General features: G+C 34.6%; 1 protein-coding gene across 9 annotated transcripts in view; it reads left to right on the top strand.

The window, feature by feature from the left end:
- Positions 1 to 14,462, top strand: part of CCDC102B (coiled-coil domain containing 102B) — a 453,215-nt gene that overhangs the window by 356,723 nt on the left and 82,030 nt on the right. The window lies entirely within an intron of this gene.

A 14,462-nucleotide genomic window follows, 5' to 3' on the forward strand; every position in this document is an offset into this window, starting at 1 on the left:
ATAGAAGATACCTGAAATTTTTCTAGAAGACAATTATATGTATGATATAAAAAATGAAAAAGAAACCTGAATAGAACAATTGCTATTAAATACTCATAAATCAAATTCCCTATTCCCCTTCAGAACAAATAAACCAAGGTTTATAGATGTGTTTTATGCTTGAGTTTTGCCAGAATCTTGAGAGCAGATTTTAAAAAATGTTTTAGAGAAGCTCAAAAAGGCACATATCCCAACATACTATATATGAGCAAACTATTGAAATCCAATGATGAGAAAAGTATAAGAAAGGAAAGTTATAGGCTAATCTATGATTATGGATGCAAAAATCCTAAGTAATTGTCTTGGCAAATGAAATCTAGAAGTGTTATAAAATATTCATCCTGACCATATGGTATTTATTCTCAGAATTCAAGGAAGTTCTCTATCAGACAAAGTATTAATTTATTTCATCATTCCAATTAACGGAGAAAAACTATATAGTTATTACATAGAAATAATAAAAACCATTTAAAAATACTAACACTTATTCAGACAAAAACTAGAAACGTAAAAGAACATCTTTTACCTAGCTAGCATTTCTACTTGAAACTTACAGCAAATATTCTGCAGAACGAAATATTAAACCTCTGTCAGTGAATTTAGGGACAAAAGGAAACATTATATATATGATAACTACTATCTCTCCTATTCAACATTTTCTCAAGCAACCTTGTAAAAAAAAATAAAGCAAGAAAAAATAAAGATATGAACATTGGAAAAGAGACAATTTCCTATTATTTACAGATAAAGTACGCATCCAAGGCAATCTACAGACAGATTTTATATATATACGTATACGCACACTGGTGACATAGTAGTTAAGTGCTACGGCTGCTAACCAAGAGGTCAGCAATTCAAATCTGCCAGGCGCCCCTTGGAAACTCTATGGGGCAGTTCTACTCTGTCCTATAGGGTTGCTATGAGTCGGAATCAACTCGACGGCAGTGGGTTTGGTTTTACACACACATAAAGTTCAGTAAGTTTTCTCAGTAAAAGTTCAACAGACAACTAATTTTTTTTTTTGTATATTGCCTTTTCTTTTTTTTTAAAATAATTTTTATTGTGCTTTAAGTGAAAGTTTATAAATCAAGTCAGTCTCTCATACAAAAACCCATATACACCTTGCTACACACTCCCAATTACTCTCCCTGTAATGAGACAGCCTGCTCTCTACCTCCACTCTCTCTTTTCGTATCCATTTCACCAGCTTCTAACCCCCTCCACCCTCTCATCTCCCCCCACCAGGCAGGAGATGCCAATATAGTCTTAAGTGTCCACCCAGACAACTAATTTTAAAACATAATAAAAAAATTCAATATTAATCCAAAAATCTATGAACAAAAATTAAAAAGATGCCTTTGAATTAACATATGTGCAAGATTTCTTTGGAAAAGATCTCAGAATAGCATTATAGCTCTTGGAGGGAATTCTGAATAAATGAGGAGCTATATTATATTCATGATAATACATTACGTAATGACGCTGTTTTTTTCTTAGTCTAATATTTAAATATATGCAATTGCAATCAGAATATCAACTGAGATCTGCTTGGACTTGCCAAATTGGTACTGAAATTCACATTTAAGGGTAAAGTTTCAAGAATAGTTATGTCACTTCTAAAAACAAACAAAAAAAGATGTTATTTCCAAATTCGTCATGTATTTAAAGCTGTAGTAATTAAGATGATGTTTGCTAGTACCATTTGTAACCCAATAACTTTTGAAAAATATAATTTTTTGAAATTGAAAAAGAGATATGAGAGCTACAGAAATAGACGCACAGCCCTTTGACATATCACTTATTCTTCATTCAAAATAGAATCCATTTAAAATTGATATAAAAGACCGTACTTTCGCAGCTTTACAGTGGCCTGAGGGTTAAATTTAATTACATAGCTTTTTGAAAGTGATTAATTGAACTCGTTTTGAAATGCATTATGTGAAACTGAGAAGAGGAGGCAAAATACAGGCACGCTTTTGTGTTTGTTTTTTTCTGAGTCAAGAATCAACATACTGACATTAGTATATCCTTAAATTTTTGTTTGGGAGTTGAGGAAAATATTGTAATGGGAAAATCTTGAGATTTTAAAAGATGGAATTCCAAGACTGCAAACATCGTAATTTTTCTTGATATGTGTGTGTGTATTGTTTTAGCATTATTTATTAAGAGTTGAGATAGAGCTCACCCCTTGTGTTTTATTTTCATGTGTTTTGATTTATACTGTTTATCAATACACTGGCTTAGTCTTTCTCTTCTTTGGGTTTAGAGAAGACACATGGCAACGTGAATGATCAAATTCTGCTCCCTTCTGTATAATCTATGCCACCATGTGTCTGTCAGTTTGTCATACTGTGGTGCTTTGCATGTTGCTGTGATACTGGAAGATTTGCCACTGGTATTGCAAGTGCCAATGGGTCACTTTTGGTGGACAGGTCTCAGCGGAGCTTCCAGACTGAGACCTAAGACAGACTAGGAAGAAGGACATGGTGATCTACTTCTGAAACAATTGGCCACTGAAAACCTTATGAACAGCAGCAGAACATTGTCTGATACAGTGCTAGAAGATGAGCCCCTCTGGTTGACTGATAAAGAGCTGCCTCCTCAAAGAAGAGTCAACCTTAATGATGTGGATGGAGTCAAGCTTTTGGAACCTTCATTTAGTGATGTGGCATGACTCAAAATGAGAAGAAACAGCTGCAAACATCCATTAATAATCAGAACATGGAATATATGAAGTATGAATCTAGGAAAATTGGAAATTTTGTGGATCATAACAAATTATGGATAACATCGTGAAGAATGGGAATTCCAGAACACTGAATTGTGCTCACGAAGAACCTGTACTTAGACCAAGAGGCAGTCTATCGAAGAGAACAAGGGGATACTGCCTGGTTTAAAGTAAAAAAAAAGTGTGCATCAGGGTTATATCCTTTCACCATATTTATTCAATCTGTATGCTGAGAAAATAATCCAAGAAGATGGACTATATGAAGAAGAATGGGGCATCACGATTGGTAGAAGACTTAGTAACAACCTGCAATGTGCAGATGACACAACCTTGCTTGCTGAAAGTGAAGAGGAGTTGAAGCACTACTAATGAAGATCAGAGATCACAGCCTTCAATATGGATTACGCCTCAACATAAAGGAAACAAAAATCCTTACAACTGGACCAGTGAGCAATGTCATGATAAACAGAGAAAAGATTTAAGTTGTCAAGAATTTCATTTTACTTGGATCCACAATCAATGCCCATGGAAACAGCAGTCAAGAAATCGAACGACGCATTACATTGGGTAAATCTGTAGCAAAAGATCTCTTTAAAATGTTGAAAAGCAAAGATATCACTTTAAGCACCAAAGTTCGCCTGACACAAGCCATGGCGTTTCTAGTTGCCCTGTATGCATGTGAAAGCAGGATAATGAATAAGGAATACTGAAGAATAATTGATGCCTTTGAATTATGGTGTTGGCAAAGAATATTGAATATACCATGGATTGCCAGAAGAACAAACAAATCTGTCTTGGAAGAATTACAGCCAGAATGTTCCTTAGAAACAAGGATAGCAAGACTTCATCTCACGTACTTTGGACATGGTATCAGGAGGGACCAGTTCCTGGAAAAGGACATCATGCTTGGTAAAGTAGAAGGTTAGCAAAAAAGAGGAAGACCCTCAACGAGATGGACTGACACGGTGGCTGCAACACTGGGCTCAAGCATAGCAATGATTGTGAGGATGGCACAGGACCGGGCAGTGTTTTGTTTTGTTTTGTTGTGCATAGGGTCACCATGAGTCAGAACCAACTCAAGAGCATCTAACAACAACAACAAAATTCTAAATCTTTCAGTATTTTCACAAATGAGAAGATTATATAATAGAGAACTATTCTATGATTCTTTAGTTTCTCATTGTACAGGAAATTAAAACCAAATATAATCAGTCTCATGAGTAAATAATCACAATGTGTATAAATCTTATCTAACTTGTATTTTATAGTCCATCCAAATAACCCACAACACAGTTACAATAGTGTATTAGTTTTCTAGGGCTGCTATAACAAAATACAACAGCTTGGTGGCTTATAAGAACAGAAATTTATTGCCTCACACTTCTGGAAGACAGAAGTTCAAATCAAGGTATCAGCTGTGTTAATTCATTTTGTGGCTTTCAGGGAGAAACTGTTCCATGCCTCTCTCCTAGCTTCTGGTAGTTCCAGATGTTCTTTGACTTGCAGCTGCAGTATCACTTGGTGTCCTTTTTCAGTTTCTTAGTCTCTGTGTATCTTCTCTTTTATAGGAACACATTCATATAGGATTAGGACCCACCCCTCTCTAATGTGTCCTCAAGTTATCCTAACTCATAACATCTTCAAAGACACAGTTTCCAAACAGGACACATTCACAGGTATAGATAGACGTTAGGATGTCAGCATGTCATTATTGGGGACACAACTGAATTCATAACAATGAAGCTACACTTTTAATAGCATTCCTTATGCAGCTACCTGGAATATTAAAAAAAAAAAATCCCTTACTGTTTTCAGACATACAGAAATATACACGCACATATAATCATTCTATTATTTTAACATGTAAAAGGTGTTATTTGGAGAATAGAATTGAGGTGAGGCATAGAGACCTATCTGAATGGTCTTTACGTATATACAATATCAATATATACGATCAGTTCCATATAATATTTATTTATGTAGAAGGATTAATAGAGTATCATTCATATCACTCTCGTATATCTTATTCCTGTTTACTTGCATCCTCTATATAGTACTCTATATATTATTCTCATCATTTTAAATAATATTGTAGCTAATTGCTAGACTTTTACATAGAAACATGCTTCAGAATATGAAATCTGAGTGATTTATTTTCATGAGTAGTTCCCTGTTGTTGTAACCACAGTGATTTCTGGAAATAAGAAATGTGGCCTTGAATTCAAGGGCAAGTATCTGGCTCCTCACAACAACCAGATTAAGCTAACTAAAAATTATTCAGGGTAATGGGACATTTAGATTCTATGATGGTTTTCCAATCTAGCAAAAAATTTAAGAAGCCATTTACATTTAAATATATTCCAGCATTTTTTTAAGGAACTCAGAATGTGAATTATTAAATTGTTTTTTTTTTGTAATCTATCATTACGCATAACATTTGTAGATATTTTTTGATGATATTTTGCTGTCTTGGTAAAATTAAACTGTAATTCTGTAAATTTTAATTTATCCATAAATTCCATATATTTTTATACTTTGAAATGCACTTTAAGTATAGATTTTCATTTTTCCTTACCTTATTTAAATATTTTACATAAAATGTTTTCCTGATATATCTGTGACTATTCAGTAACTTAAATTATGTTTTAGATAGTTCCATTAACACTTATCTGATTCAGAGGAAATGCTTAACATGTCAAACTAGTATATTTCTCTTGCTGATTTTTACATTTTGAATGATCTCCATTGCTGATATATTTTTATGATTTAATATTTAACTTAGGCATTTATACTACACAAGTTCATATTTCTTTCACATAATTAGTAGGCACATCAGAGTTGATGCTAATTAAAACTTTGAGCAGAATAGTCATAACGGCTCTTAAAGATTCATGGTATTAACAGTATTACTGGCAGCTCTTTCTGGAGCACTGTAGAACTGACTGCAAAACGTGCTTACGCAGTCAGATGGGAAGACAAAAGTATTGATTCAATCCAAGATGATTTTCTAGCAGTGCAGTTGATGCCGCAAGTTTACTTATGATTATTAAATTTTGAAGATTAATAATTTTTATGACATATGCAATTGAAAACCTCAAATAGCAAAAATTAATGGCTACATGGCATTTAGCTTTTAAAAACCATATCTTGTGCTTTTGGAAATGCCCATTTTGAGAGACAGTGACACTCCATAAAATGAAAGTGATGAATTTCCTTGTGTACAAGCAGAAAGTCAACAACGAAGTTTACATTTTTGTCAGTAAGCAAAAGAAAAAGGTCTCAATGACCCATACAAACTAGGAACTGCCACTTTCATCAATAATAGTGACAAGCTCATAAATGTATGTGGTTTGTAATAATGCCCACAAAGTTATCTTTTTTATTTTTATTATTTTTTATCACTTTGTGACAAGTCAGTTATATCATAATCTTTAGTGCCTCATATAGAATTATAGAATTGCTGTTGCATTAATAAAGAATAAAATGTGATGATAAGAGAAATGGGGAAGAGAGAAAAAGAAAGCAGCAAGGACAGAAAGAGGGAGGAAGTAGCTGAAACGCTTTTATTTAACTTCTTTAAGATAATTAAGTGAAGAATTTAAAATTAACTGAGGTCAAAGATTATTTCTAGCCACAGAATCTAAAATTTAGGGGTTTTCTACTGAGTCTAGAATTTAGTGGGGTTTTTTTTTGAGTAAAAACATTAAAGTAAAAAAAAATATCTGAAATATTGCCTGAGCACAAATAAAATTTGAAGATATGGTAGATAATTTCACAGGCCCGAGAATTCCCACAAATGTTTGCAATGAAAGGCCATTCCAAGAGGTATCTGATGAATTTTATTAGCACTATATTTGCAAATTTGATTTATATTTAGGATCCTAAAGCACTTATCAAATGAGGACATGAAAACTTGTGAATGGAGAGCCGTTTTTTTTTTTTTTTTTTCAAATTCTTAAGTTATCTAATGACTAGTCGTTTATCCAAGAAGCTTATTTACACAGGGGATTAAATGTAAAATATATATGACAGTGCTTTGTTATTCAAATATTTCTCTTTATTATTAGTACTAATAATTAGAATTACATTCATCATTGGTGAAACATTTTAACTTTACTAGATTTTAATTGAATCGTATGACAGATTTGGGAATGTGAAAACAGTTATTTATATTAAGAAAGTGTAAGAGTTGGCAATCACATAGTCTGGATGAATTCACACTAAAATTCTAGCTTTGTTTCTGTCTTTCCCTCTCCTCTATGCCTGCCATTGATTGCTGCTAAAGGAAATCTAATTAGATGAGTGCAAGCGCGAGGATCTACTAGTAGATTGTGACTTCATTGTCTACGTACCCCATTCCCCGCCCTAGCTACTTAGAGCCATCTCCTTTCTTTACAGTCTTCCCTTCTTCAGTGTTGATCTTCTTCCACCTTACTTCTGATTTCACAGAGAAGTATAAAACCATCATCCCCGTGCTTGATACATTTTTTACTTTATGAATACAAATGTATTTATATATGCTCCCAGCCCTTCTTTCCAGAATCATAAAAATAATATTCCTCTTTAAAACAAATGTATCCTGTTTTACTCTTGATCTTATTTTCTCTAGCTTACCCAGATTCTGAACTTCTCCATAAAACTTATTATATTTCTCTATTGGTTTTCCACTTCACCCTTCAATGTTGCCTATAAAAATATATTTTATATATCTAAAAAATAATATATATTATAAAACTCAAACTTTGCTAGACCCGTATGTTACAATGCTTTTTTTTTTTTTCCTTTAACTTCCGTCCTTATAGATCTCTTGGGTGGAATATTCCCTAATTACTATGTCCAGTTCCTCAATTGGCATTTATTTTAATTTAATAAGATAGTCTATGTATATATTATGACCACAATTGTGTCAACTCAATGGCAGTGGGTTTGGTTTTCATATGTAGATTTATATATTTGGTATGTAGATTTATATATTTTCATTGAAATTATATTTAAAATATTTTCCTATTTAAAAATATTTTTAGAACACCATTCCAATGGATGGATAATGTTTCAAAGGTATGAATGTAACATTTTTGAAATTATTCCTCTATTGCTAAACATTCCTGTTTTCTGCTTTCAAATCTCAGTATTACAAGTATTACTGCAATAAACATCGATGTTTATAAAATTATGTTCTAATTTCTCATTATGAAGACAAATTCCTGGAAATAGAAACCTGGGTTGAATGGTGAAATGACTGATAGTAATTTACCAATAGTTTCTCAAGAAAAGAGATTTGAATTTCCACTGCTATAGGTGTATTAACCACGTTGTTGTTGTGTGCCATGGAGTCGATTTTCATAGTTATTCTTTAAAGAACAGAATAGAAGTGTCCCCTAAGATTTCCTAGGTTATAAATCTTTATAGGAGCCGATTGCTAGGTTTTTTCTCCTGTGGAGTAGCTAGTAGGTCGAACCCCCAGCCTTTTGGTTAGCAGCAGAGTGCTTAACCCTTGCGTCGCCAGGGTTCCTGAATTAACCGTAAAACCGAAACCAAACCCATTGCCATCACGTCAGTTGCGACTCACAGTGATCACAGGCCTATCATATTTCATTTATTAAGTAAACAAATACTGAATTGGCACCTACCTTGTGCCAGACACTGTGCTATGCCTGGGGACACAGTAGTACAGTGGTAGACCAGAGAGATACGGTAGACACGGTCACCAAAGTAAGCTCAGTGTGTGAGTATGTGTGTGTGATGGGGGCAAATAGTAAGTGAAAATATAAATAAAAATTATTTAATGATTGAGTGCTCAGCAGGAAGTATTAGGATACTATATAGGCAATAATGGACAAGTTACTTCACGATTTCTTCAGTTTTCCCTCTAGAAAATAGGAATGCTATCTGCCTTAGAATGCCTAACGCCAACTGTAAGGCTAGGTGATGGTTACCACTGAGTATAGATACCGTGGGCTGCTGTGCTCCATGCTCATTTCACCTGCCCATTCTTCCCCCTGCTACCCTGAATTCCAGACCTACGTACATTGGACTTATCTATGATCCATATCTATGACTTGACTGGACTAAGTACACAGTTATTCCTGTAGTACAGAGACTGTTTTGTTGATCTTTATATCTTAAGCGTCAAAGTGAATCTACAAATTAAACAGGAAGTACCACTCCATGAACAGAAATTACAGTCGTCTGGTTTATGTTATTTGTAATAATATAAAGAATATCATGGCTGAGAACTATAGTTTGACCGGGAAGCTGGCAACTCTGCTAAATGCTTTCTAAGAATCCCTTCTAAAGATCTTTGTTGGAGAGGAGTAATTTCCAATTATACCGGTAATTTGGCAAGTATAAAGAGCAAATTCAGATAATCCTGCTTTCACACCTGATTTTGTTTTCTTCCATAAATCATTTAGCTTCACTGAAGGCCAAGACGAAATCAGTGAGACACTATTCACCCTCTCTTGCTTTTAAAAAAGTGTACCCCACCCCTTTATTTTTCACTCCATACTTGGGTTCTTACTATAATATTCGACTGCTTTTCATTTCCAAACCTTTACTACGCCATGGGTAGTCTATGTATTCATAGTCTTCCTCCAAATGATCATTTAAGTAAGATTCTCAAGGGCAAGTAGAGCTTATGACGAACCTGATTATTGTGGAATTCTGCATTCGTATTTCTTCCCAGGCATCGCCTCCGGGCCAACAGGATTTCTAGTGCTATATAACTCTGATTTCATTTTTCTTATGGGAAATTATGCCAGTTCAGGAGCTCTACACCTTTTTACTGAAATAATTATTTTTAAATCCACTGAAGGTGGTTACATGATTCAAGGGAAGTAAAACATGTATTGCAGGACTAGTAAAATGTCTACCCCCGAAAAAAAATTTTTTTAATAATGTTTCATTTTTTCTTAATATTCACCTTCTGTAAGAGGAAATTTTGTTTATAAGAGTTACTAAGCAAGAAATTATTTATGATATTTACATACTAAACTGAAAAAGAGCTTTTATACTTATCCCTAAATATAGAATTGCATTTAGACATTTTGATAGCTTATCCTTATGGGTGAGAATCTGCTGAATGCGTTTTAAGCTTTTCAGAAGACAAATGCTCATCTACAAAGAAATCATATTGTGTCATGAGTGAGCATAAAGAAATTATTTTTCAGAGAAGCAGAGAGAAAGAGACAGGGAGAGAAATACAAAATGAAGGAAACTCAGCGCTTCTGGATCAAAACAAAGCAAGCAACACCCTTTGGATATTCAGTTCGAAAACTCGATCCCAATATTAATTTTTACATACTCAGCTTCCAGAATTACTCATATTCATGCTCAGATCTGTCCTAGTTTTATGTTCTTTGCATAAAATATACAGCCTTAACACCAGAAATACTTAAAACATTTTGTTTTTAAAGATATTATGTGCTTATAAAAGGAGCCCTGGTGGCTCAGTGGTTAAGAGCCATGGCTGCTAAGCAAAAGGCCAGCAGTTCAAATCCACCAGCTGCTCCTTGGAAGCCTTATGGAGCAGTTCTTCTCTGTCCTATAGGGTCACTATTGAGTTAGAATCAACTGGATGGCAATGGGTTTGGTTTGGTTATAGCATAAAAAATAAAAATTCTAGTGATAATCTGCATAGAATTTTCTTCAAATTACTCTGAATTTTACTTTAGGACTTTTAAAAGGACAAAAATAAATTTAAGTGAAGATTAATAAAGACAAAATCAGTAAAACATTACTATTATTTAAAAAGGTATCTTTTTTTTTTCTTCGTTGCTATCCTAGGAGGAAAAAGCAGCATGTAGCCCCAAATATATCCCAATTTCTTTTCCTTTGACTTTTATTCCTCAAAGTACTTTGACCTTCACCTCTGTATCCTGACCAACAACTCTGCCCTCCTTTGTTTCTGCTACTGTCTCACCTGACAGATACTTGACTTTGAGAAGTCGTTCATCTTAGCTGCAGCTTCTTTACCTATACTATGAATACCATATCTAATACATCAAGTTATTTTGGTAATGAGATGGTTAAAAACAAAACAAAACATTTAGTATAGTTGCTAGGATATTGTAGAAACTCAATAAAATTTAGTTTGCTTTGATTATTTGGGAGACAAGCACTACTCTTCTATTTCAGCCAAGAGCTGGTAAAATTCTTTGAAGCATTTTATGTAGTTATAATGGATAATGATTTTAACAGTTTTGATTTTAGGGTCACTGTGAGTCGGAAACGACTTAATCACAACAGGTTTGGTTTTTTGTTTTGTTTATTATAAGTGCATTTTAAAGTACCCATGATCTCTTATTGAATTTGTTGTTGTTGTTAGGTGCCGTCAAGTTGGTTCCGACTCATAGCAACCCTATATACAACAGAACAAAACACTGCCTGGTCCTGCACCATCCTCAAAATTGTCGCTTTGTTTCAGCCCATTATTGTAGCCACTATGTAAGTCTATATCACTGAGGCTCTTCCTATTTTTCACTGACCTTCTACCTTACCAAGCGTGATGTCCCTCTTCAGAGACTGATCCTTCTTGATAACATGTCCAAAGTGTGTTAGCTGAAGTTTTGCCATCCTTACTTCCAAGGAGCATTCTGGCTGTACTTTTTCCAGGACAGATTTGTTCATTCTTTTGGCAGGCAATGGTATGTATAGTCAATATTCTTCACCAACACCATAATTCAAAGACATCAATTATTCTTCAAAACTCCTTATTCATTGTCCAGCTTTCACACAATTAAAAACACCATGGCTTGAGTCAGGCACACTTTAGTCCTGAAGGTGACGTGTTTGCTGTTGAACACTGGAGAGAGGTCTTTTGGAGCAGATCTGCCCAATGGAGTATGTTGTTTGATTTCTTGATTGCTGCTTCCATGGGCGTTGATTTTGGATCCAATTAAAATGAAATCCTTGACAACTTCAGTCTTTTCTCCATTTATCATTATGATGCTTATTGGTCCAGTTGTGATGATTCTTTTTCTTTATGTTGAGGTGTAATCCATATTGAATTATTGAATGCTGTAATCTTTGATATAAATAAGTAAGTGCTTCAATTCCTCTTTGCTTTCAGCAAGCAGGGTTGTGTCATTGGCATATCAAAGGTCATTAATGAGGATTTTTAGTGCAGGTTGTTAATCAGGATTATTTAATTTAATCCTGCATTTATAAAACAGCACTTACATTTTTAAAATTAATTACCTATAAAGATATAGTCAGACTATTGACTAATACATGGATTTATTATTTATTTATTTAAAAAAAAATTCTAAATGGGGAAGCTAATATGGGGAAGGGGTGGTGCTTAAAATAAAATAGAAGTTTTATTTACACAACTACTATATCCAACATATGTGAGTTTTCTATATCTACAAAGGAATCAGCATTGGTAATAAACAACACTGGAAGTAAAATCTAATTTACATGAGCATTTTGTCCCCTGCTACTATGCAACCCAGTATAGCTTTTCACAGCAGAGTATAAACCAAAATCATTTGAGTTTGCCAGGTGCATTCTTGCTGAATCAGCCTACTTGGTATGATGCCAATTTGTACTGCTTCTCACTAAGGGAAAATAACCCTGAATAAAATATTAGTAATGTTTAAAGGGAAATAATAGCCTTGGTGTTGCAGTGGTTAAAGCACTCAGCTGCCAACTGGAAGGTTTTCAGTTTGAACCCACCAGCCACTCTGCAGGTGAAAGATGTAGCAGTCTGCTTTCATAAAGATTACATCCTTGGAAACCCTTTGGGGCAGCTCTACTCTGTCCTATACTGTCACTGTGAGTCAGAATAGGCTTAATGGCAATGGGTTTGGGGAATAGCCTTAACCCAAATTTGAAAGTTGTAACTAAGAAAGCTTTGTCATAAAAATAAATAAATAAAGACTTAAAAGAAATGCGACTTTAAATAAATACATAACATTGAAATTTGGGGATTATTTTTATTCAAAGAGTTTATTTCAAAATTGCTATATGCCCGGATTACAAAAATAAATAAAATATGTGCACAGAGAATATTTAGAGAACACTACATAATGAAATTGGTATCTGGCTAGTTTCTGGGGGGAGGGGCATGAGAAGGTGGGCAGGGTTAGAGAAAGGGATTTGAGACAGAAGAAATACATAAATGTATTGGAAAGAGTGCATGGCATCATGGAAAACTCTCAGACTGGGAAGTCAGAGTAGGTACATTCTTTGACCATTTGATCACTCACTTTCCTCATCTACAAAACTGAGTTAATAAATATCCATGTCTCCACTCAGTAAGTGACAGTTAATATTGTAAAAATTACCTTGAATTTTAGATACTGTATCAGATGCCTTTTTCACGTCAAGAATTTTACTTATTTTGAGGTAAACTAATTTGAAGGATTGAAGTATAAGCTTTAAGTCGGAAAACTTGGCAGCCTATGTTCTATCAATGAACATCGGTGTTCCCTAGATAACTATTTTTAAGGAGAGGAGAATGCTTTAGAGTAAGTCTGGCCTGGGTTTGATTCCTTAATCCCCCTTTACTTGTGTGACTTGGAGAAATGGCTCAAACTTTATTAAGTTTCAGATTCCTCATCCTTAAAATGAGGAACAGTTTAACTCACTTTCTCCTTTTAATAAATGTAAGCTCTTATTATTAATATTTAAAGCATTTGATTAGTGTACAATGAGCAGATATTACCTCAGTTCTGTCCCTATGTTGATTATGTGTGCATGTATCTGACTCTTACATGCATAACAAAAGTAATGAGGAGGAGGATGGCAATTCAAATCCACCCCAGAGGCACCTTTGAAGCAAATCCTGGCAATATACTTCTAAAAGGTCACAGCCATATGGAGCAGAGTTCTACTCTGACACACATGGGGCCCCCATGAGTCAAACTGACTCAGTGGCAAATTTTTATTTATTTATTGGTTTATCAAAAGGGCTAGAAAATATGTTGTCAAGAATCACTAACTCAAAATTTTTATCACTAGTGTCTCACTATATTCCAAATATTTTTTTTAAAGAATTAGGGGAGAGTCCTTCATAGCTGAAGAGAAAACACATTTAAGTTACTTATATGGTTGTGTGAGTTTCAGTAACAGCACAGCACAGCAGCTCTCACAAGACAAAATGAGAAGAGAACATGGAGAAACAGATAATTACGTGCCAAATGTACACAATGCATGTTATAGGAATTCAGAGACAGGATGCACAGAAGCAGAAAGGATTTGTACAAGAGGTGGGCTTGGGATGGCCCTTAAGAGTCAGAAAACTGTAGAATAGAGAGATGGAGCCATGAACAAACGGATGAGAAAGAACGCATAGGGCATGATATGGGGACAGAAAATGGACTCTGTGTCATTTGGACATATCAGGGCATTCAGTTGAATGGACTGAAAATTGAAGGCAGGTGACGAAAGTCATAAGTTATTCTGCTTCTAAGTTTGGGCTGGGCATCCCTCCAGAGGCTTTTGAGAAGAGAACTGGGGAAAGCTTTCTCTGAAAAATGCCAGGTTGGATGGGTTTCCATCTCTTATCTGCCATGGCCCTCAAACGTTAGAAATGCATCATTAGTCCTGGAGGCTGCAGCTAACTCCTTTTGACACTGGAAATGTTCTGCACAAGATTTTGAAGCAAATTAAATGCTCTTCTAGATATCACTAGAGCTACTTTCCTATTTGTTCAAATCTAGAAGCTGTTCAACTGCAAAACTGCAGCCCC

This window comes from Elephas maximus, chromosome 11 (assembly GCF_024166365.1).
Source record: "Elephas maximus indicus isolate mEleMax1 chromosome 11, mEleMax1 primary haplotype, whole genome shotgun sequence".
Lineage (NCBI taxonomy): Eukaryota > Metazoa > Chordata > Mammalia > Proboscidea > Elephantidae > Elephas > Elephas maximus.